At 39.4% G+C, this 24,317-nt stretch overlaps 1 protein-coding gene across 4 annotated transcripts in view; it reads left to right on the top strand.

The window, feature by feature from the left end:
• Positions 1–2,459: 2,459 nt before the first annotated feature.
• The window catches only part of GDF3 (growth differentiation factor 3), a 151,093-nt gene continuing 129,235 nt past the window's right edge, over positions 2,460–24,317 (top strand). For 2 of the 4 annotated variants that reach the window (XM_057557281.1, XM_057557280.1), the window contains exon 1: positions 2,460–2,552. The gene's annotated coding sequence lies outside the window, so the exon portion shown is untranslated. Of the gene's footprint in view, positions 2,553–10,644; positions 10,679–14,152; positions 14,315–24,317 lie in introns of those variants that run through there. The other 2 variants (XM_057557282.1, XM_057557285.1) reach the window with 2 other exon arrangements.

Here is a 24,317-nt window from a genome sequence, read left to right as displayed (position 1 = left end):
ATGACAGGATCAAGCATGCTTTCTTTCCTTATTGAGGAGCAGAAAATCAAGATTGTTGAAGGCAAAAGAAAAGAAAGCTAAATTTTAAAATGGAGATTTTTGTTGTTGGGGGTGGAATTCCCTGGTGGTCTAGTGGTTAGGATTTGGCGCTTTCATTGCAGAGGCCTGGGTTTGATCCCTGGTTGGGGAACAGATCCCACCAGCCACACGGTGCGGCCAAAAAAATAAAAATAAATAAATAAATGAAATTAAAATGGAGATTTTTTTAAAAATTTTATTTATTTATCTATTTATTTACTTATGGCTATGTTGGGTCTTCGTTTCTGTGCAAGGGCTTTCTCCAGTTGCGGCAAGCGGGGGCCACTCTTCATCGTGGTGCGCGGGCCTCTCACTATCGCGGCCTCTCTTGTTGCAGAGCACAGGCTCCAGACGCGCAGGCTCAGTAATTGTGGCTCACGGGCCTAGATGCTCCGCAGCATGTGGGATCTTCCCAAACCAGGGCTCGAACCCGTGTTCCCTGCATTGGCAGGCAGATTCTCAACCACTGCGCCACCAGGGAAGCCCAAAATGGAGATTTTTGAGTAATAAAAAAAATCAAAAAAGCAAAAAAAAAAAAAAAGTATCCAGACTCCTTTGCTGTGGCCTATAAACTGGGTGACCATATGTCCCAGTTTATTATTACCCTGGTGTAGCTTTTTGTATCTGCTTTCATTCATTCTCATAACTGTCCTGACACTAAATTCTGCTTCCCTTGCCTAAAGGGTTTGCTTCTTCAAAGGATTTGCTCTTGTTACTTTCTTTGCTCACTGAAATTTAGCCCCACTGGTCTTTCTAGTTCTCATGTACATCAAGTTCATGATCACTTAGGTTCCTGACATTTATCCTCTTGTGTTTGGAATATTCTGCCTCAGACTTTTGTATGGCTGAGTCTACTTTGTGGATTAGGGTTTAGATAATCTCTGCAGAGGATAAGCTCCATAAAAGCAAGTACCTTGTCTTGCTATGCCTAGAACACTGCCTGACATATAATTGATTTTTATTAAGTGTATCAGTCTGGCTCCTATCAGAAAAACAAAACTTCTACAACTAAAAACATAAAGAAGAAGACCAAAACCACACATTGACTTAAACAGGGAAAGTCTAATTTAAAAAAAAAAAAAAATCAGGCTATGATAAGAACAAGTTAAAAAAGATGGAAGAGAACGCAATATGGTATCCTAGGGCTGAGGGAGAGTATCCAAGGAAGGACAACTTTGGGAGGCCACCTCCCCAAAGCTGAGGTTCAGATCTCACTGGAAAAGGCATAGTTGCAATCTACTGGCTAGCAGAGGAATTTACTAGATTGCACAGGCCAGAGCTGGAAAATCAAGAAAATCAAGAGTGTTGAAGGCAAAAGAACGCAGCCTAAATAAATAAATAAATAAATAGAATTCCATGCATTACCACAAGACACATCTTCTTTTTTGGCTGTGTTGGGTCTCTGTTGCTGCACACGGGCTTTCTCTAGTTGCAGAGAGCAGGGGCTACTCTTTGCTGTGGTGCGCGGGCTTCTCATCACGGTGGCTTCTTTTGCTGCGGAGCAAGGGCTCTAGGCGCGCGGGCTTCAATAGTTGTGGTGCATGGGCTTAGTTGCTCTACCGCATGTGAGATCTTCCCGGGCCAGGGCTCGAACCCGTGTCTCCTACATTGGCAAACAGATTCTTAACCACTGAGCCACCAGGGAAGTCCCACGAGACAGGTCTTGAAGGACGAATTTGGAGCTGAGGCAGTAAATTGATAACTGACACAATTAATGTTAGATGGCTGGCTGAAGTGGTCCTTGGTTGACAGGGTCTCCTTCCACAACTCCCAGAGCCACCTGGACTTCAGATACAATTCAAGTTGCAAAGTGCCATCTTAGGAGGTGGGGAGGTGAGGGCGTCCCAAGTGTTTGCTTCAGAAATTTGGCCAAGGTTCCAACTGGCTGGCTCCAGCTGAGGTTGCGCTGGAGGCCCTGCCCAGGACCCAGCAAGTGAGACAAGGGGAGAGGCAGAGGGAGCCCCTCTGAGCCTGGGGCCTCTGAGCTGCGGGATGATGTCTGGGTCGAGGGTCCAGGTGAGGCCTGAGCCGGCCCGCTCTGGCTCTACGCTCTAGGTCTTCACAGCGCCGCCCTCTTGGATGTCAAGTCCCAGAGTGGCACCAACGAATCTAGTAACATCTGTCCGTGATCCGGGCGGGCCACGGTGGCGCGGCACCGCTGAAACCGCAGGTCCTGCCGGCCGTCCACCTCCCTCCACTCCCACCGCTCCAGCCCCAATGGTGGCCCAGGGCCCGCGCCCGCGCCCGCGCCCGCGCCCGCGCCCGCCCCGCCCCGCAGTTACGGGAGGCTGGGCGGGCTCTGGACCAAACCGCGGACCCGGCAGGAGGCGGGGCTTCGGAGGCGCCAGGTCTCCCGCGAGGCTTCACCGCGCAGGCTCGGGCGGCACCAGCAACCCGCTAGTTTCCGTGCGGCTGAAGCCCTTTCCGGCTGAAACGCAGGACACGCTTGGCGAAGTGCAGACCTTCAAAGGCAGGTATTTCCCGCCTTTCTTATTCTGAAGAGAATTTCTGAAGAGAATTTAACTACCCTTTCTGGATTGCTCTAGGCTTTGTGACTTAATTGATATGACTAAATCATCTGAGTTGGAATAGGTTTCAGAGATTAAATTCAAATCTCACTTTTAAAAAATTGAATGAATCGTCAAAACTGGAACTGGCACCCTGTCTCTTGACTATATGCTCAAGAAGTGGACTAAAGTTAAATACCCAATAAGGTACAAGGGTACCAGTTTTTATACACTTTTACTAAAACGTTTTATTATGAAACGTTTCATCTTTTTTTTTTAACTCATTTGCGTTTTTTTTTTAAATTAATTTATTTATTTATTTATTTTTGGCTGTGTTGGGTCTTCGTTTCTGTGCGAGGGCTTTCTCCAGCTGCGGCAAGTGGGGGCCACTCTTCATCGCGGTGCGCGGGCCTCTCGCTATCGCGGCCTCTCTTGTTGCAGGGCACAGGCTCCAGACGCGCAGGCTCACTAACTGTGGCGCACGGGCCTAGTTGCCCCGCGGCATGTGGGATCTTCCCAGACCAGGGCTCGAACCCGTGTCCCCTGCATTAGCAGGCAGATTCTCAACCACTGTGCCAACAAGGAAGCCCCCCGTTTCATCTTTATTAACCTGAAGTGAGAAAGGAGTCCTGTATTTTATTTTATTTAAATTTATTATTTTATTTATTTATTTATTTATTTATTTATTTTTAGCTGCGTTGGGTCTTCGTTGCAGTGCGCGGGCTCCTCATTGCGGTGGCTTTTCTTGTTGGGAGCACAGGCCCTAGTCGCGTGGGCTTCAGTAGTTGCGGCTCGTGGGCTCAGTAGTTGTGGCTTATGGACTCTAGAGCGCAGGCTCAGTAGTTGTGGCGCACGGGCTTAGTTGCTCCGCGGCATGTGGGATCTTCCTGGACCAGGGCTCGACCCCGTGTCCCCTGCATTGGCAGGTGTATTCTTAACCACTGTGCCACCAGGGAAGCCCGAGTCCTGTATTTTAAATCTGCATTTTTATTACGAGATTGAGCATTTTTTCGGTCTTTGTATTTCCTTATCTGTGTACCATTTGTATATATCAGAGGAGGAATATTTTGAAAAAGATGTGTTTTGAAGAAGAAACAAGACAAAATAAGTAGAGTTTATAAAGAAAATAGTTACCATATGACCCAGCATTTCCACTCCTAGATATATTACCCATGAAAGATGAAAACTTGTCCACACAAAAACTTGTTCACACATGTTTGTTGCAGCATAATTCACAGTAACCCCAAACTGGAAGCAACCCATATATCCATTGACAGATATCCATTGACAGATAAACTGAAAACCAAATGTGGTATATCCGTACAATGCAATAGTACTTAGTCACAAGAAGGAATGAAGTACTGATACATGCTGTAATACAGATGACCCTTGAAACCATATGTGTATAAAGCCAGTCACAAAAGACCACATATTATATGACTCAATTTGTATGAAATTTCCAGAACAGGCAAATCTATAGAGAGAAAGACGGTACCTTCAGTGGTGACCTAGATCTAAGGGGAGGAAAACAAAGGGGGATGGGGACACAGAGATTAAAAATGACTTCTAATGGGTACAAAGTTTCTTTTTAGGGTGATGGAAACACTCTAAAATTAGATTATTCATCTAATAATCTGGTTCCACAACTCTATATAAATGCTAAAAATTATTGAATTGTACACTTTCAATGGGTGAACCTTATCATATATAAATTATGTAAAAATAAATCTGTGTAATAAAAAGATTAAAACAGAAAGGAAAATAACAGTATAAGTAGTCATATAAAAAACTAAATGTCCTGATAGGAAACTGGTAAAACTAAATTTTGAAACATCCTATAATAGAATATTATGCAGATATTCAACATAATTGAATGGGTAGATATTTTTGTCCTGTGTGTGAGGGATTTGATTTCTCTGTATTCTGAACAACACTTGTTAATATCTGACTTTTTGATTTTATGCATCCTAGTGGGTGTGAAATGATATCTCAAAGTGGTTTTGATTTGCATTTCCTTAATGACTAATGCTGTTGAACATCTTTTTTATGGGCTTATTGGCCATTTGTATATCTTCTTTGGTGAAATGTCTATTCAAGTCCTTTGCTTCTGTTTTATTTTTTATTTTTATTTTTTAAAACTTGGGGTTTTTGGGGGGGGGGTTTTTTGTTTTTTTTTTTAAGATTCTTGTATTTTATTTATTTATTTATTTATTTATTTATTTATTTATTTATGTATTGGCTGTGTTGGGTCTTCTTTTCTGTGTGAGGGCTTCCTCTAGCTGTGGCGAGTGGGGGCCACTCTTCATCGCAGTGCGCGGGCCTCTCACTATCGTGGCCTCTCTTGTTGCGGAGCACAGGCTCCAGACGCACAGGCTCAGTAGTTGTGGCTCACGGGCCCAGTTGCTCCGCGGCATGTGGGATCTTCCCAGACCAGGGCTCGAACCCGTGTCCCCTGCATTAGCAGGCAGATTCTCAACCACTGCGCCACCAGGGAAGCCCCTTTGCTTCTGTTTTAATTGGGTTACTTGAGTTTTTATTTATTTATTTATTTATTTATTTTAACATCTTTGTTGGAGTATAATTGCTTTACAATGGTGTGTTAGTTTCTGCTTTATAACAAAGTGAATCAGTTATACATATACATATGTTCCCATATCTCTTCCCTCTTGTGTCTCCTTCCCTCCCACACTCCCTATTCCACCCCTCTAGGTGGTCACAATGCACCGAGCTGATCTCCCTGTGCTATGCAGCTGCTTCCCACTAGCTATCTATTTTACGTTTGGTAGTGTATATACGTCCATGCCACTCTCTCACTTTGTCCCAGCTTACCCTTCCCCCTCCCCGTATCCTCAAGTCCATTCTCTAGTAGGTCTGCATCTTTATTCCCGTCTTGCTCCTAGGTTCTTCATGAACATTTTTTTTTGTTTTTTTTAGATTCCATATATATGTGTTAGAATACGGTATTTGTTTTTCTCTTTCTGACTTACTTCACTCAGTATGACAGTCTCTAGGTCCATCCACCTCACTAGAAATAACTCAGTTTCGTGCCTTTTTATGGCTGAGTAATATTCCATTGTATATATGTGCCACATCTTCTTTAGCCATTCATCTGTTGATGGACACTTCGGTTGCTTCCATGTCCTGGCTATTGTAAATAGAGCTGCAATGAACATTGCGGTACATGACTCTTTTTGAATTATGGTTTTCTCAGGGTATATGCCCAGTAGTGGGATTGCTGGGTCATATGGTAGTTCTATTTTTAGTTTTTTAAGGAACCTCCATACTGTTCTCCATAGTGGCTGTATCAATTTACATTCCCACCAACAGTGCAAGAGGGTCCCCTTTTCTCCACACCCTCTCCAGCATTTATTGTTTGTAGATTTTTTGATGATGGCCATTCTGACTGGTGTGAGATGATACCTCATTGTAGTTTTGATTTGCATTTCTCTAATAATTAATGATGTTGAGCATTCTTTCATGTGTCTGTTGGCAATCTGTATATCTTCTTTGGAGAAATGTCTATTTAGGTCTTCTGCCCATTTTTGGATTGGGTTGTTTGTTTTTTTAATATTGAGCTGCTTGTAAATTTTGGAGATTAATCCTTTGTCAGTTGCTTCATTTGCAAATATTTTCTCCCATTCTGAGGGTTGTCTTTTCGTCTTGTTTATGGTTTCCTTTGCTGTGCAAAAGCTTTTAAGTTTCATTAGGTCCCATTTGTTTATTTTTGCTTTTATTTCCATTTCTCTAGGAGGTGGGTCAAAAAGGATCTTGCTGTGATTTATGTCATAGAGTGTTCTGCCTATGTTTTCCTCTAAGAGTTTGATGGTGTCTGGCCTTACATTTAGGTCTTTAATCCATTTTGAGTTTATTTTTGTGTATGGTGTTAGGGAGTGTTCTAATTTCATTCTTTTACATGTAGCTGTCCAGTTTTCCCAGCACCACTTATTGAAGAGGCTGTCTTTTCTCCACTGTATATTCTTGCCTCCTTTCTCAAAGATCAGGTGACCATATGTGCGTGGGTTTATCTCTGGGCTTTCTATCCTTTTCCATTGATCTATATTTCTGTTTTTGTGCCAGTACCATACTGTCTTGATTACTGTAGCTTTGTAGTATAGTCTGAAGTCAGGGAGCCTGATTCCTCCAGCTCCATTTTTCTTTCTCAAGATTGCTTTGGCTATTCTTTATTTTTTATTTATTATTTTTATTGAGTTCTTTATATAGTCTGGATGAGTCTCTTATCAAATATATGATTTGTGAATCCCATTCTGTAGATTGTCTTTGCACTTTTTCTTTTTGGCCACACTGTGGCTTGTGGAATCTTAGTTCCCTGACTGGGGATCAAACCCTGGTCCTCAGCAGTGAAAATGTGGAGTCTTAACCACTGGACTGCCAGGGAATTCCCTCTTTTCACTTTCTTGATAGTGTCCTTTGAAATACAAAAGTTTTAAATTTTGTTGGTGGGCTTGTAAAATGGTATAACCACTATGAAAAATACTATGGAGTTTCCTCAAAAAATTAAATGTAGAGCACTATATAATCCAACAATCCCACTTCTGGCTATATGACCAAAAGAATTGAAAGCAGGGTCTTGAGATATTTGCATACCCATGTTCATAGCAGCACTATTCACAATAGCCAAGAAGTGGAAGCAACCCAAGTGTCCAGCAATGGATGAATGGATAAACACAGTGTACAATATGCATCCAAGGGAATTTTTTTAAAGTTTTTAAAATTTATTTATTTTTGGCTGCATTGGGTCTTTGTTGCTGTGTGTGGGCTTTCTCTAGTTGTGGTGAGCGGGGGCTACTCTTCGTTGCGGTGCACGGGCTCTAGGCATGCGGGCTTCAGTAGTTGTGGCACATGGGCTCAGTAGTTGTGGCTCTAGAGCTCAGGCTCCGTAGTCGTGGCACATGGGCTTAGTTGCTCCGCGGCATGTGGGATCTTCCTGGACCAGGGCTCGAACCCGTGTCCCCTGCATTGGCAGGCGGATTCTTAACCACTGCGCCACCAGGGAAGCCCCACATCCAAGGGAATATTATTCAGGCTGCAAAAGGAGGGAGATCCTGCATATCCCATTGCATGGATGAATCTTGAGGCCATTCTGCTAAGTGAGATAAGCCAGTCACAAGAAGAAAAGTACTGTATAATTCTGTTTGCATGAGGTATTTAAAGCAGTCAAACTCAGGGCTTCCCTGGCTGTCCAGTGTTAAGACTCCTCACTTCCAATGCAGGGGATGTGGGTTTGATCCCTGGTTGGGGAACTAACATCCCACATGCTGCATGGCACAGCCAAAAAAAAATTTTTTTTTAATATTTTTTAAAATTTATTTATGTATTTGGCTGCGCTGGGTCTTAGTTGCGGCATGCGGGATCGTCATTGCTGCATGTGGGATCTTCCTTGTGGCATGCAGGATCTAGTACCCTGACCAGGGATGGAACCTGGGGCCCCTGCATTGGGAGCACGGAGTATTAACCACTGGACTACCAGGGAAGTCCCAAAATTTTTTTAAAAAAAAGACAAACAAATTAAAGCAGTCAAACTCATAGAAACATAAAGGAGAATGCTGGTTACCTGGGGTTGGGGGAAGGGGAAACAAGAGTTGTTTAATGGGTATAGAGCTTCATATTTGCAAGATGAAAAAGTTCTGGATATCTGCTTCTTCACAACAATGTGAATAAACTCCACTGAACTGTACATTTAAAAATGGTTAATATCTTAGTCCTTTTGGACTGCTTTAACAGAATACTGTAGCCTGGATAGCTTATGAATGGCAGAAATTTATTTCTCACAGTTTTGGTCTGGAGGCTGAAGCCCAAGCTCGGTGTGCCTGCTTGTTTGGATGAGGGCCACCTTCTGGGTTGCAGTCTTCTCGTTGTATTCTTTCATGGCAGAAGGGGCAAGGAAGCTTTCTTATGGAGCTTTTAGAAGTGCACTAATCCTTTTCATGAGAGCTCCACCCTCATGACCTGATCAGCTCCCAAAGGCCCCCAGCAACTAATACCATCACATTGGTCATTAGGATTTCAACATATGAATTGGGGGGACACAAACATTCAGACCACAGCAGTTAAGATAGTTTATAAAAGTTTTAAATTTTTGATTAAGTCCAATTCATCCATGTTCTTCTTTTGTTATTTGTGCCTACCAGACTGGCAGACCTTTGAATGTCTGTAAATATCAACTGCAGGCAAGAATGCAAAATGGGGACTGTCTTTACTGCTAGTAAGAGTGTAAAGTTGTACCACCACTTTAGAAAACAGTTTGACTTTGTGTGAGAAAGTGGAATATGTATGGCCCCTATTCTTCACCCACCCCACCCCACACCCAATTCCATGCTCTCTACCAAGTGGTTTTTGTAGTTCTGTTATGGTCTGAATGTTTGTGTCCCCCAGAATTAATATACTGCAATCCTAACCCCCAAGGTGATGGTATTAGGAGGTGGGGCCTTTGGGAGATGATTAGGTCATGTAGGCAGAGCTCTCATGAATGGGATTAGTGCACTTATAAAAGCCCCACAAGAAAGCTCCCTTGCCCCTTCCACCATGTAAGATTACTGCAAAAAGATGGCAGTCCATGAACCAGGAAGCAGGCTCTCACCAGACACTGAACCTGCTGGTGACTTGATCTTGGAATTCCCAGCCTCCAGCACTGTGAGAAATAAATTTCTGCTGTTCATAAGCCACCCAGTTTGGTATTTTTGTTTTAGCAACCCAAATGAACAAAGACAAGTTCCTTCTACTAAAAGGGAGAGATATGCTTCCCCTTAACTTTAGGTTCAGCCATATGACTTGACTTGGCCAATAGAGTAAGGCAGAAATAACTGTGTGGAAGGGGCAAGGGAGCTGAGTCTCCAATGAGCTTCCCTGGTAGACAGTGTTTCACACATGTTGTCACAAGTCATCGCTGGGAGAATGAAGTATACCCATGACTGCCCTGGGAGAGGACTCGGGGAAGCTTGCACACAGTTTCCAGGCTTTGCCCCACAAACCCTTTGCTGATTTTGCTTTGTACTCTTTCACTATAATAAATCTTAGCTGTGAGTACTACTCTATGCTGAGTCCTATGAGTCTTCCTAGTGAATCATTGAGCTTGGGGATGGTCTTGGCAACTCCTGATACATTAACCTTAGAAGTGTATGGAGGGACTTCCCTGGTGGTCCAGTGGTTGAGACTCAGCATTCCCAATGCAGAGGGCCTGGGTTCGATTCCTGGTCAGGGAACTAGATCCTGCATGCCGAGACGAGAGATTCCACAACAAAGATCCTGCGTGCCACAACTAAGACCTGGTACAGCCAAATAAATAAACAAATAAATATTTTTTTAAAAAGTGTATGGAATGGCTACTATATATAAAATAGATAACTAATAAGGACCTACTGTATAGCACAGGGAACTCTACTCAATACTCTGTGATGGCCTATATGGGAAAAGAATCTAAAAAAAAGTGGATAGGGACTTCCCTGGTGATGCAGTGGTTAAGAATCCACCTGCCTAATGCAGGGAACACGGGTTCAAGCCCTGGTCCGGGAAGATCCCACATGCCACGGAGCAACTAAGCCTGTGCGCCACAACTACTGAGCCCACGTGCCACAACTACTGAAGCCCGTGTGCCTAGAGCCTGTGCTCCGCAACAAGAGAAGCCACCGCAATGAGAAGCCCGTGCACCGCAACAAAGAGTAGTCCCTGCTCGCCGCAACTAGAGAAAGCCCACGCGCAGCAACAAAGACCCAACGCAGCCAAAAAAATAAATAAATTTATGAAAAAAATAAAAACCAGCTGTACTGAGGTTTAATTGACATACCACAAACTGCGCATAAAGTGTACAATTCAGTAATTTATACATCCATGATGTATACACTCGTGAAATCATCACTGCAGTCATAGAGGTGGGATGGGGAGGGAAAGAGTCAGGGGTTGGTAACCACTGATTCTGAATATAGCTTATATTCTGTATTAGTCGAACTTTTTGAGAATCTGATAAAAGTTTTGGACTCTACTGAGAAAAACATACCTGCACAAACTCAAAAATTTGCCTGTACTCCCAGAAGGATCCTGACTCCCTGGACCCAAACATTCACCTCTTATCTCTGTAGGTAAGTTGTGTCTAGTTCTGACTGGGAGGTTCATTCTTGCTGAGACCCCCTGCCACTTATTAGACTGCTTTCTTGCCTTTGTCTTCTTTTTCTCTTCATTTCTATTTCTTTTCATTCTTTTCCTTATCACAGATGTCTATGCATGCTTTTCTGTCTAGCACTAAGCATGATCCTGGGTAAACAGTGGCATACAATGCCCTGCTCTGCAGGAGTTTACCAATCATTTGAGGCCATTTTCTGTTAGAGAAGACAGACAAGAAAATAACCTACTGCAGCCTGTGCTCATTCTGAAAAAGAACTTGGAATAGAAGTGAGTCCTTGAAAATAAGACTACAGTGTACCCTCTAGGTGTTAAAGGTGAACTGCTGGAATCTTCCTGGGCTCAAGGAGGATTTCCTGTGGGTTGCACTCCACAGTTCATTAACTTGCAGTTTACAGGATACTCATGATAATTAGAAGCATATAATGACTCAAAGCACATTTTGTTTCTAAATTACTACATCCTTGCTTAGTGTCATAGTTTCCATTCTACCTCATCAGAGCCCTGAGGGTGGTTGAAATTTGATTAGAGCTTTACATTAATGTTGGAAAACTTGCCAGAATAAACCAAGAAAAAAAGAAAAACACCAGTTTTTTTTCTGGTATACCAATTCCAAATATGCAGAAAGAAAAACATAATAGTTTACAGTGAACTAAGTAGGAGTGGGCCCCCATCCTGACCCTTGGGATAAGCCGTATTAATACAAAGTAGACTCTGACAAGTACAGGTTTCTGGTAACCGACTATACTGCTGAACTGAATGAATAAGCATTTTCAGAACTCTAATGGAAAACTGATGAATTCGTATAAGTGCTAACAAAAGATCAAGATGAAAAAAAAATAATTACATGGGACTGAGTGAACTGATGAGGATGATTATAATTTTTGTGACTTTCTGTTTGAATATAAAAAAATAATAATAATAATAATAAATACAAAGTAGATGTATTCTAGGTCCAAAAATAGTAGACTGAAATCTTCTGGGGTCCAAGTAAGAAGCAGTAACAAAGAAGCTACATGCAGATGGGTAAACAGACAGACAGGGTCAGTTTATGATCCTTACTGGAAAACAGCAGTATCTTTCTGAAAACAGCTCAGAAAAATGGAGTTTCCTTGGCACCTGAAGGAAATAGGGCACCAAGGGATTATACCATATACACACTAGGTCAGATCCTGGAAGCCCACCTCCACTGGTCTCAGGAGCTGTGTTGCTCTAGATTTGTCCAAGAATGTGCCAATTTTCTAGTAGAAGTAAAACACTGTCATTTATGGAAACTATAGTATAGGAAGTAAATAAAATGCTTAACAGGTAGGACCTAGGTACCAGCACCCCAGCTTTTAAATTAAAATTATAGGCTCTCCTTTATATACATGAATACACCAAAGACCCACTCCAAGGTGAGGCACACCTATCATTAGGCAATAGTAGATAGAAAAAGAGGGGCTTCATCAGTGTGGAAGATGACATTTAATATTTAGCAGGTAAGGAAAAGGTAGACCTTATCATAAATTAGTAAACTCCAAAAAGGTTATTGGAAAGGTCTACTGATAACATACATGTGAAAGAGGTACTGATAACACATATTATAAAAGAGGTCAAATATACATTTGAAAACAAAAGGAACAACACTTTATTTATTTTTGGTCACTCCATGAGGTTTATGAAATCCTAGTTCCTTGACCAGGGATTGAAGCTGGGCCCTCGGCAGTGAAAGCTCAGAGTCCTAACCACTACACCACCAGGGAAGTCCCGGAATAACACTTTAGAAGAACAAAGAAGAGTATAATATAGAAAAACTATAAAGGTATTATACAATGTTTGTCCAAGGGAGTTAGACAGTAAGCATGTTTTCTATTAATTGAATTTTTATCTTAATACGTGACTTAGAGTTATTTTTATTATGGAAAGGCTGAGTCCTTCCTTACAGCCTAGTAAGATAAGGACTGAGAATTGCCATTGGATTTAGCAATATGGAGATTGTTAGTGATCTCGACAGGAACAGTTTTGGTGGAATGATGTCGTTGAAAATTGGATTGTCATAGGTTCAAAATAGAATGAGAGGATATCAGATAAAATATACTTCAAGAAAAGTAGTATTGAAAGAGAGTGATAGGGAATTCCCTGGTAGTCCAGTGATTAGGACTCCGCACTTTCACTGCTCAGGGCCCAGTTTCAATCCCTGGTTGGGGAACTAAGATCCTGCAAGCTGCGCCGTGCAGCCAAAAAAAAAAGACAGGATAATAAAATGATTTTAAAGAAAGGACACAATGAAACAATACATCAGGAAGACCTAATATCTAGGTCTTAGATCCAATGAGCTTGAGTCGAAAACTATTTAAGAATACATGAAGTAAAAATGGACAGAACTAAAGAGAGAAATAAACAAGTAAAAAATATTTACACCTGTCTGTAACAGATAGAGCAGCTACTCAAAAAATCAGCAAATATATAGTCTATTTGAATAACATTACCAACCACCTTTATCCAAGCTGCATTTATAGAATGTTACACCCAGTGACTGAAGAATTACCGTTATTTTCAAGTGCACAAAGAACATTCACCAAGATAAATAATATGCTGGGCTATGAAACAGGTCTCGAGAAATTTCAAAGCACAGATCTTACAGAATATATTATCTGGCCACGACAGATTTGAAGTAGAAATCAATAATGACATTATGACTGGAAAACCACAAAATACTTGGAAATTAAAAACAGGCTTGTAAATAAACAATCCATGGGTCAAAAAAAAAGATCACAAGGAAAACCGGAGAGTATTTCCAAATGGTTGTTTAAAAATACAATATATCGGGCTTCCCTGGTGGCACAGTGGTTGAGAATCTGCCTGCCAATGCAGGGGACATGGGTTCGAGCCCTGGTCTGGGAAGATTCCACATGCCGGGGAGCAACTACGCCCGTGAGCCACAATTACTGAGCCTGCGCGTCTGGAGCCTGTGCTCCGCAACAAGAGAGGCCGCGATAGTGAGAGGCCCACGCACCACGATGAAGAGTGGTCCCCACTTGCCGCAACTAGAGAAAGCCCTCGCACAGAAACAAAGACCCAACACAGCCACAAATAAATAAATAAATAAATAATTTTTAAAAAACCAATATATCAAAATTTGTGGGATGCAGGTAAATCAGTGCTTTGAGAGAAATTTATAGCTTTAAATAATATTAAAAAAGAAAGATTTAAAATCAATTATATTCATTTTATCCTTACCAAACTAAAAAAGAAACAAGCAAATTAAACCCAAAGTTAGTAGAAGAAAGAACATAATAAGACAACAGAAATCAATGAAATAGAAAGCAGACAGGCTAGAGAAAAATATTAACAAAGTCAAAAATTAGTTCTGGGTATTCCCTGGCAGTCCAGTGGTTAAGACTCAGTGCTTTCACTGCCGTGGGCCTGGATTCGATCCCTGGTCGGGGAACTAAGATCCCACAAGCCACGCAGTGTCGGAGTCCAGCTCCAACAGGATCCAGGATACCCCAAAAGGATGGACAGCGTCGGCGATGAACAACAGGAAGGAGACTGAGACTCGTGGACTCAGCCAGGTCAACAGGAAGGAGACTGAGACTCGTGGACTCAGCCAAGTAAAAAAATAGCACCATCTCGTGCTTTCTTTATTTCATATACTCATATATAGATTACAGTAGAATTACATAAATCATTAACATACATCGTAATATTATTGTTTTGAGTCGAAAGAATGAATCATTTTGAACCCACAAAGATTTCCTTAAAAGATTACGTAAACCATACCTTTTAGTTTCTAGATTTTCTCATAAGGTAAATTCCAAGGTTACCATTACGTACAGCACATGTTCTAAGAATTATTCTTGGTGGTTAACCAACCTTAACATCTAAGTCTAAATATATCCTTATATTCTATATATCCTTAGCCCCCACAAAGCTTTTCCTACATGGACATTCCTTTTTTATAATGCCATAAAAATATCTAAAATATATTTTACAATTTCTATTTTGAATATTGCTACTCAAAGGCAATTTAATATAGCAACAAACAATATTAGGATCCTAATAATCTATTAAAGAATAACTTTCCAAATCATTTCTATTTGTCCCTAATCTAGAACATATCTGTTCACCAGTTAATTGATCAAATATCATTAAACTACCATTAATATTGAACCACAAATTATTATTACCATCATGAACACCCTCATATGGCCATATCTCTAGGGAGGATGGTGTTTTCCAAAGAAACATTTCCCTATGTCCAGATTTAGTCACTGTTTCCCAATGTCCCTCTTTAGGTACCGGGCCTTGCCAAACAGTACTCAAAGGGGAAGTCAGGAAATCTAAGATTTTTCCTTGGGGCAAATCCTGCCACACTTAAATTTATATATATAGAAATTATAAGTATTGCTTTTACGAGGAGTGTAGTCCACCTTCCACGTGTGGTTCCGCCTTGCAGTTCCGCACTGGAGCGCCCCATGACCTTGTCATGGTGTTGCAGCATCTGGATGGCTTCCAACAACGCAGTATGGCCAAAAAAAAAAAGTCTTAAAAAAAATTAGTTATTTGAAGATTAATACAATTGATAAATCAATAATAAGACTGAACATGAAACAAAGAAAATACAATTTACCAATATTGGAAATTTTAAAATGGAATATCCTAGTTACATCAGAAGGGTAATATAGATATATATACTTAGTATGAGTAACTTTATACCAAAACTCAACAATTTGATGAAATGAAAAAAATTATTTTTAAAAAATATTTATTTATTTATTTTGGCTGTGCTGGGTCTTAGTTGCAGCATGTGGGATCTTCATTGCAGCCTGTTTAGTTGCGGCAGGAGGACTTCTTAGTAGTGTCATGGGAACTCTTAGTTGCGGCATGCATGTAGGATCTAGTTCCCCGACCAGGGATCGAACCCGGGACCCCATTGGGAGCTCGGAATCTTACACACTGGAACACCAGGGAAGTCCCGGAAAAAATTCTTGAAAGGCACAAATTACCAAAACAGATGTGAGATAACATGGGAAATCTGATTAGCTTTTTAGATAAAATTTTAAAAATAAATCAGCAAAAATTTCTCCACAATAATCTCCAGGTCCAGATGATTTCAAGGATGAATCAAATGTTTAAGGAAGAAATAATATTAATTTCCCACAAGCTCTTTCAGAAAGTAGAGGAGGAAGGAAGACTTCCCAACTTATTTTATGACACCAGCATAATTCTGATAACAAAACCTGACAAAGATTACAAGAAAAATTCAATCAGTAGCCCTTGTGAGCATAGAAAAAGTTTTATAATGTGTTTTAATTGGTAAATTTTACTATATGTAAATTATGCCTCAACTAAAAAAAATCCATGGTCCAGTCCATACTGATATAAATAAATGATTGAATAATAAAAAGGGGAGATTATTCTCCTGTGCAGAATTATTCCAGATAAATTATGTAGATATTCTATTCTAGAGGAAGGTGTACAGTATTCGTTTCCTAGGTCTGCCATAAAAAATTGCCACAAATTGGGTGGCTTAGAACAACTGAAATTTGGGGACTTCCCTGGCAGTCCAGTGGTTAGGACTCCGCACTTCCACTGCAGGGGGCACGGGTTCGATCCCTGGTCGGGGAACTAAGATCCCACATGCTGCGCGGGTGGCCAAAAAAAAAAACCCCAAGCAACAACAACTGAAATTTATTCCCTCACAATTTTGTAGGCTAGAAGTCCAAAATCAAAGTACCTGCAGGGTCATGCTCTCTGTGAAGGCTCTTCTAGGAGCTTCTTGTTGCTGGCAATCCTTAAAATTCCTTGGCCTGTAGATGCATCCCTTCGCTCTCTACCTCCGTCTTCACATCTTCTTCTACTTCCAGCCTTCTTCCCTCTGTGTGTCTCTGTGTATCTTTTCTTATAAAGACACTAATCATTGGATTAGGGCCCACACTAATCTAGTATGACCTCATCTTAACCATTGCATCTGCAAAGACCCCATTTCCAAATAAGATCATAATCAAAGGTTCTGAGTGGACATGCATTTTGGAGGAGACAGTATTCAACCTTAAACAGAGGGGGAGCATAGCTCCCCATTCCTTATGTGAGGACTGCACATAGTGACTTTCTTCCCAAAAGTACAATATGGAAAAAAGGGCAAAAAGAATAACTTTAGAGTGGAGAAACTTGATAAAGCCCACCTTAGCCAGGTGACAAAGGTCAACATCAGCAGTGATAAGCAAGTTGGTAGTTTGTATCCTTGATATAATGTGATGAAACTGGCATTTCGTCTTTGTGATCTTCTTCCCCAATACCCATAATCCTAGTCTAATCATGAGAAAAACACTAGACAAATTTCAATAGAGAGGCATCCTACAAAATACTGACTAGTACTCAAAACTGTCAAGGTCATCAAAAATATAGAAAGTCAGAGAAACTGTCACAGACAGGAGAAACCTAAGGACACATGACAACTAAATGTAATGTTGTATCCTGGACAAGATCCTACAACAGAAAAAGGATATTCGGTAAAAACAAAGGAAATCTGACTAAACTGTAGACTTTAGTTAATAATAATTTAGAAATATTGGTTTATTAATTGTGACAAACATATCATATTAATGTGAGATGTTAATCACTAATTATTAGAGAAATGCAAATCAAAACTACAATGAGGTATCACCTCACAGCAGTCAGAAAGGCCATCATCAAAAAGTCTGCAGATAACAAATGCTGGAGAGGGTGTGGAGAAAATGGAACCCTTCTACACTGTTGGTGGGAATTTAAATTGGTGCAGCCACTATGGAGAACAGTATGGAGGTTCCTTAAAAAACTAAAAATAGAGTTACCATATGATTCAGTGATCCCACTCCTGGGCATATATCCAGAGAAAACTATAATTCAAAAAGATATGTGCACCCCAATGTACACTGCAGCACAATTTATAATAACCCAGACATGGAAGTAACCTAAATGTCCATCAACAGATGAATAGATAAGGAAGATGTGATATATATACAATGGAATATTACTCAGCCATAAAAATGAATGAAATACCACCTGCGGCAACATGGATGGACTTAAAAGTGAAGTAAGCCAGACAGAGAAAGACAAATATCATGATATCAAATGAACAAAAAGTGATACAAATGAACTTATTTACAAAACAGAAACAAACCTACAGACTTCGAAAACAAACTTATGGTTACCAAAGGGGAAAGGGGGGGAGGGATAAATTAGGAGTTTGGGATTAACATATACACACTACTATATACAAAATAGATAACCAACAAGGATCTACTGTATAGCACAGGGAACTATACTCAATATCTTGTAATAACCTATAAGGGAAAAGAATCTGAAAAAGAATATATGTGTATATATATATGTGTGTCTATATATATATATATATCTGAATCACTTTGCTGTACACCTGAAACTAACACAACATTGTGAATCAACTATACTTCAATTTAAAAAAACAAGCTGAAAAAAAAGATATTAACATAATAGGAGGAAAATTAAAATTCAAAAATTATCGACTCGACACCAAAGGCACAACACATAAAAGGAAAAACTGATAAATTAGATCTCACCAGAGTTAAAAACTTGCTCTGTGAAAGCTTCTATTTAAAGGTTAAAAAGACAAAGACTGGGAGAAAATATTTGCAAATCACATATCTGACAGAGGACTCCTATCTAGAAAATATAAAGAACTCTCAAGACTCAAATTTTTAAAAATCCAATTATAAAATGAGATAATTTTTTTAAATGGGTCAGAGAATTTACAGTAGCAGTATTTTGAACACAATGACTATGAAAATGTATCAAAACTTGTGTGCTACAGCTAAAAAGCTGTGCTTTAAGGGAATTTATAACTTTAAACGTATATATCAGAAAATATGAAAGGGTGAGAAACTGATCTCACAAAGTTAGAAGAACAGCACATTAAGCACAGAGAAAGTAAAAGAAAAGTTAATTCGTTGACCACTCTTTTTGCTAGCTAGAGAATCACTTAATTGATCAGGAATTTAGGACTGTCCACCTACTTTTTTCCCCTGAAACAATGCAAAAAATTTGGGCTACAGCCTTTATTCTTGACAAATATTTCAGTGGTTTTTGCACATGGGCAATTTCCTTTTATGAACTATGGTTACCTTCTACCAACTTGTTTAGGCCATCTTAGAATGGGTGCTATAATCAATAACTGCTTTATACAATTTATAACCTTCCTTCACGTAACAAAGTCTTACCAAAAGTGATAATATTTTCTCACTATAAAAACATTCTGGATATGATGTGTGATGTTGAATGAAAATGAGTCAAATTATTTGAAATTGTAATCTTCTTGGAGATGGTATAAAATACAGTCACGAACACATAGTGAATGCTTAGAATTGCTACAGTTTCCTGGTTCTAATATTTTTGTAGGTATTTTTTTCTGGTTGTTTCACTGCTGTATCTCTGGCGCTTAGAACATTGGTCTAAGAGAGTAGACCTTAAAAGTTCTCGTTACAAGAAAAAGAATTTGTACCTACGTATGGGGATGGATGGTAACTAGACTCATTGTGGTGATCATTTTGCAATATACACTGTTGGGGCTCAGGACAGGCCATCCCAAAATATTCCTCAATGGCATGTACATTATTTTGAATTGAAGTTGTTTAAGACATGACCAATGCGAGAGGGACACTCTGACCCTCCGCTCTGTCTCCCTGAAAGCGGGAAATAAATCTCTCCTTTGAAAGGTTCGCTCCCTACCCTATTGCCAGAGATAGGGAATTCAGGCCAAGAAGCCGGTTACTTCTTTGCTTTACTTCCTCAAGTCTAAACTCCATTTAGATTCCTCACTAACTAAGCACCCCAAACTTAAGTTTCTTTATCATATCAATTCCTCACAAATTTATTGTTTCTTTGTCTAAAAAGTATAAAAGCTGGCTGCTTTGGCCACTTGTTAGGTCCTATTTCTATGAAACCTCCAGGCACACGAATTAAAATGTTTCTTTTTCTCCTGTTAATATTTCTTGTGTCAATTTTATTATTAGTCCGGCCACAAGAACCCAAGGGGTAGGGGGGGAAATTTCCCCCTCCCCGATAATAAAAATATCCAATCGTTCTGTTGTACACCTGAAACTAATATAATATGTCAGTTGTACCTCAATTTAAAAAATTAATTAAAAAAAGAGAACAGGGTCTATAACAAATAGCGATGTTTAATAAATATTCGTTCAACACATGAGTGAATTTATGGCATTAATCATTACGTGGGTTTGGTCATGTTCTCCCTGTACGTTTTGGAATAGAACATTGGGGTTTGTATTTTTTCTCATACTTCTTTTTTGATCCCACCCTTCCCGCCCCCACCCAGTCTTCCTGCTGATGCACGGAATCAATATGAATGAGATGGGTAATGCTTTCAGTTAAAAGCCCGTAACAACAGGTCTCTTTTCTGCTTGTCCTCAGCCATTTGTACCTTCATCACAATACCTAATCACACTCTGCCCAAAACGTTTGCGTGTTTCCGTCACCACTTGGGTTCAGAACCACTATGAGTCACTTGTCAAACAAGTGTCATTTACTCTGTTAGGCTTTTTCTTTTTTTTCTCTCAGAGCCTCCAGTTGGTTCCCTTTAGGAAACTCCACAACCTTCCCCCACCGCCAGTTTATCAGGCATATCTATGTATATCTAATTACCATTGTACATGGATTTCCATCTGAACTACACGAAATTGAACATGCCTAGGCAACCATTCCCTTGTCCTGGAAGATATGGTGAGGAGAAGGAAACTTCCCAAGGTTCTAAAACAGGAAATTGGTGAGCCCAGAGCACTGGGGGGAGGTGTGACCCTCCAAGTGAGCTTCATGCCGCCTTTGGTGGCTTTGCCCAAAGCAGACTTGTCTAATCTGTGGTTCAAAACCCAGAGTTCCAGGATTCTAGCCTTCCCTAAAGGTAATAAGACAAATACATGATGTATTTTCATATTTCAAAAAGGTTACTTTTACTGACTGGTAATTATTTATTTCCATAGATGCTACTTTTATTCTTCCCAAATAGAAATATTTATTATTTTTACGTGATAATATATGCTCTAAAAAGATTCCAGTAATAGAAAGTGAAAATGCCCTCAAAATTTTCCTTCCTAAAGATAAACACTGCTTTTTGGTATATATCTATCTTTCCCACATTTTATTTATGTCTGTATATTACATAAATAGAATCACCTTAACTTGTAAAATAATTTGCCTTTTTACCTTAATAAGCAATGGAATTTTTCCCCATGCATTTAATCCGCCTCATCTTTTCTTTTTTTTTTTTTAATGGCTGCATAAATACTACAGTATTTGGATATATCAGGACATGTTTAAGCAAAGTCCTATTGGTGGACATTTAGACTTAAACATTTTTTTTTCTAATCTATTACCAGCAATGCTACAGTGAGTATCTTTGTGTGGTTGTCTGAATAATGCCTTACATAAATTCCTAGAAATGCTCAAGGGTATTCATATTTTATATTTCCACGCACATAACTGGCATTTGTTGCATATATTCTATGAGCCAGAAAAAAAACATATCAGATGATTACCTAATTAAATCCTCACAGCAAACCTTAATGCATTTTAAATTTATTTTAGTCTTGATATCAAATACTTGCTGTCCCCTGGGATAAGCCAGTTGATAAAGTGAAACTTTTTTACACAATACATAATAGCTGATATTACATTCCAAGTTTTTTTCCCTTTGTGAACTGGTTTCATAATCTGAATATAATCAATGTCTCAGCAATTGAGATAGAATATATGAAATTACTAACACACACACACATTTATGTAGAGAGATCTGTAGTTACAATATACACCAAATTCTAAAGTTACTTGTGCATGAGAGCTGGAGAGGGGTAATAGACAGACATGATGGAAGAAATTGCATTTAAAAAAAAAAAAACTATACATCCTTCAGAATTTTTTTTTAACACTGCAATAAACATGGATTTTTCTTTTCAAATTTCAAAACAGAGATGTCTTAATTATGAAAGTTTTAAAAATCAAGTCATAAGAAATTCCTTTATTAGTAAATTAATTGAAATTCTTTAATATAGAGTTTTTATTATTAACTTAAAAAAATATCCCTACTACTGTTTCTTGGGGTGGTACACCAAATCTAAAATATAGGTGACCCAAACAATGAAGCAGGACTCTATAAAGCAATTATTATTTCTATGTCCTAAATAATTCATCATTTATCCACTCATCCGAAATGCAAACTCTGGGTATATACTTGTAACCTACCAGAATTTTTTTTGGTATATTGTGGCATGTATTTTTAAATCCAAATAGAATAAATTATTCATATGATTTTTTGGCTTGCTTTTTAAACTTAATATATTATTAAAGTGAACTCAGTCAAATATGCAGTTTCCTTATATATTTGGTAGTATTCATGGGCTCTCTACCTTGTAAAATTAACTTTACAACTGTGTATCTGCAGCAGCTCTACACTCATTACTATGTAGCAGAAACTGTTGGTTTTCCACTCATACCCAATTGGTTTAACCTCTCCTAAATGCCACTGACTTTCTTTTTAATTGAGGTATAGTTGATTTACAATATTATATAAGTTTCAAGTGTACAACAAAGTGATTCACAATTTTTAAATATACTCCATTTATAGTTGTTAGAAAATATTGGCTATATCCCATGTGCTGTGCAATATATCCTTGTAGCTTTTTTTTTTTTCCTGGCCGTGCTGTACGGCTTGTGGGATCTTAGCTCCCAGGCCAAAGATCCAACCCGTGCCCCCCCGCAGTGGAAGGGTGGACCCCTAACCACTGGACTGCCAGGGAAGTCCCCTTATTTATTTTATATCAATAAATAGTAGTTTGTACTTCTTAATCCCCTATCCCTATCTTCCCCCTCCCCACTTCCCTCTCCCCACTGGTAACCACTACTTTGTTCTCTATATCTGTGAGTCTGTTTTGTTATATTCATTTGTTTGTTTTATTTTTTAGAGTCCACATATAAAGGATAATATACAGTATTTGTCTTTCTCTGTCTGACTTATTTCACTAAACATGATACCCTCTAGGTCCATATATGTTGTCCCAAATGGCAAAATTTTCTTTTTTTATGGCTGAATAGTATTCATATATATATATATATATATATATATATATATATATATATATATATATATATATACACACACACACATATATATAAATCACACATCTTCTTTATCCATTCATCTGTTGATGGATCCTTAGTTTGTTTCCGTATCCTGGCTATTGTAAATAATGCTGCTATGAACATTGGGGTGCATATATCTTTTTGAATTAGTGTTTTCATTTTCTTCAGATATATGCCAGCTGTGGAATTGATGGATCTTACGGTAATTCTATTTTTAGTTTTTTTAGGAACCTCCATACTGTTTTCCATAGCGGCTGCACCAATTTACATTCCCACCAACAGTGTAGGAGGGTCTCCTTTTCTCCACGTCCTCACCAACATTTGTTATTTGTGGTCTTTTTTTTAAAATAAATTTATTTATTTTTATTTATTTATTTTTGGTTGCGTTGGGTCTTCGTTGCTGCACGTGGGCTTTCTCTAGTTGTGGCGAGAGGGGGGACTACTCTTTGTTGTTGTGCACATGCTTCTCATTGCGGTGGCTTCTCTTGTTGCAGAGCACAGGCTCTAGGCACACAGGCTTCAGTAGTTGTGGCTCACGGGGTCTAGAGCACAGGCTCAGTAGTTGTTGTTGTTCAGTAGTTGTTCAGTAGTTGTTGGCACACGGGCTTAGTTGCTCTGTGGCATGTGGGATCCTGCATTGACAGGCGGATTCTTAACCACTGCACCACCAGGGAAGTCCCTATTTGTGGTCTTTTTGATGGTAGCCATTCTGACAGGTGTGACATGATATCTCATTGTGGTTTTGATTTGCATTTCTCTAATGATTACGACGCTGAGCATCTTTTCATTGTATCTGTTGGCCATCTGTATGCCTTCTTTAAAAAAAAAAATTTATTTATTTATTTTTGGCTGCTTCGGGTCTTAGCTGTGGTGTGTGGGCTTCTCTCCAGTTGCGGTGCGCAGGCTTAGTTGCCCCGTGGCATGGGGGATCTTAGTTCCCCAACCAGATCCCATGTCCCGTGCACTGGAAGGCAGATTCTTAACCACTGGACCACCAGGGAAGACGCCATCTGTATGCCTTCTTTGGAAAAATGTCTGTTCAGGTCTTCTGCCCATTTTTTAACTGGGTTGGTTTTTTTTTTTGATATTGAGTTGTATGAGCTTTTATCTATTTTGGATATTAACTCCTTATTGGTCAAATAAGTTGCAAGTGTTTTCTGCCATTCAGTAGGTTGTCTTTTCCTTTTGTTGAAAATCAGCAGTCATCAGAAAAAGCTGTACAAAAGCTTTTAAGTTTAATTAGGTCCCATTTGTTTATTTTTGCTTTTGTTTCCTTTGTAAAGGCCATTGTCTTTTTATCAGGAGGTGAATCTTATTTGATATAAACCAATTATGCTGATCTCATTTGTCAAATTGTTAGTTTAATCATGGGCTTATATCAATTCTGGATAATATGTGAGGGAAAGTCTGCTGAAAGGCTTCTGAAATTTTTCTGGCTTTTTAATT

The sequence above is a fragment of the Balaenoptera acutorostrata genome, chromosome 11, assembly GCF_949987535.1.
Source record: "Balaenoptera acutorostrata chromosome 11, mBalAcu1.1, whole genome shotgun sequence".
In the NCBI taxonomy this organism is placed as follows: Eukaryota; Metazoa; Chordata; class Mammalia; order Artiodactyla; family Balaenopteridae; genus Balaenoptera; species Balaenoptera acutorostrata.
The sequence above is the reverse complement of the archived record's forward strand: the minus strand, read 5'-3'. Positions and strand labels throughout refer to the sequence as shown.